The sequence below is a fragment of the Aplysia californica genome, unplaced genomic scaffold (assembly GCF_000002075.1).
Source record: "Aplysia californica isolate F4 #8 unplaced genomic scaffold, AplCal3.0 scaffold00383, whole genome shotgun sequence".
NCBI classification, from domain to species: Eukaryota; Metazoa; Mollusca; class Gastropoda; order Aplysiida; family Aplysiidae; genus Aplysia; species Aplysia californica.
Window position 1 is genome coordinate 457,434 of NW_004797653.1, and position 969 is coordinate 458,402.

General features: G+C 41.4%; 1 protein-coding gene across 1 annotated transcript in view; it reads right to left on the minus strand.

Moving 5' to 3' along the window:
- Positions 1 to 445, minus strand: part of LOC101855582 (probable G-protein coupled receptor 83) — a 110,493-nt gene extending 110,048 nt beyond the window's left edge. Inside the window, exon 1 of the mRNA XM_005103635.3 lies at positions 214 to 445. The gene's annotated coding sequence lies outside the window, so the exon portion shown is untranslated. The remainder of the gene's footprint in view (positions 1 to 213) is intronic.
- Positions 446 to 969: the final 524 nt, after the last annotated feature.

Genomic DNA, 969 nt, shown 5'->3' on the forward strand with positions numbered 1-969 from the left:
GAAGAAGAAGAAGAAGAAGAAGAAGAAGAAGAAGAAGAAGAAGAAGAAGAAGAAGAAGAAGAAGAAGAAGAAGAAGAAGAAGAAGAAGAAGAAGGGGTCATTAACAGTATTTTAAGCTTCACTAGCGTCATATTGCTCCTACAACGAATCTCCCTATCGGGATGAACGCACGGGATATTATTCTCTTATTTCAACATCACTCTTCAACAGTACCTGCAATGATAGGCCAAACTCGGAGGACGCTCTCAAGTGTAAGAAATCATTCAGCAGAGTTGTGATCGACAAAAACAGTGTGGCTCCAAAGTTCCAATGCTCCATTCACTCACTAGCAGTTGAGGGGTTGTCTACTATGTGTTCGATATTGCTCACGTCCCGACATCAGTGTATTCGCGCCTCGGTCTGACTCCACCAACGAATGTCCCTTACGCTCACCCACACACGCACGCCTGAGCTGGAGCGCCGCTGTTAGAGAGCGCGTGTTGCAGGCGTGAAATATCAGCTCGTTTCCCGCGTCTTCATGTCCGCTCCATACCCACGCCGTCTGCTATCCATCCATAATAATATTATGTTCTATTTGTCTGTCTCTCGAATTCATCTATTTATCTGTCTACCAGACTAACTTTAAGTTTACTGATTTGTCTATTTATGTAGAATAATATACTATTACAATATGTGAGGCATCATGATGAAATCAGGCTCTCGTCAAAATAGTTTTTGGTATTAGGCTTAACCCGTTTTATGTCCATTTTAAACACATTAATGTGTTGATTTTACTGAAAAGGTTGATGAAAGGCACGAAAAAGGTACGTTTTCAGTTTCCAAATACTCTCTAGCTATAGAAGTCACCAAACTTTGGCTGCCATTCTCTCGTCAACTTTACCTCTGAAACAAAGGACCCCCATCACGTTCAACTGCAAATATCTCGACTTCTACTCAAGACGATTGAAAATTCTTTTAAATAGAAAGCCG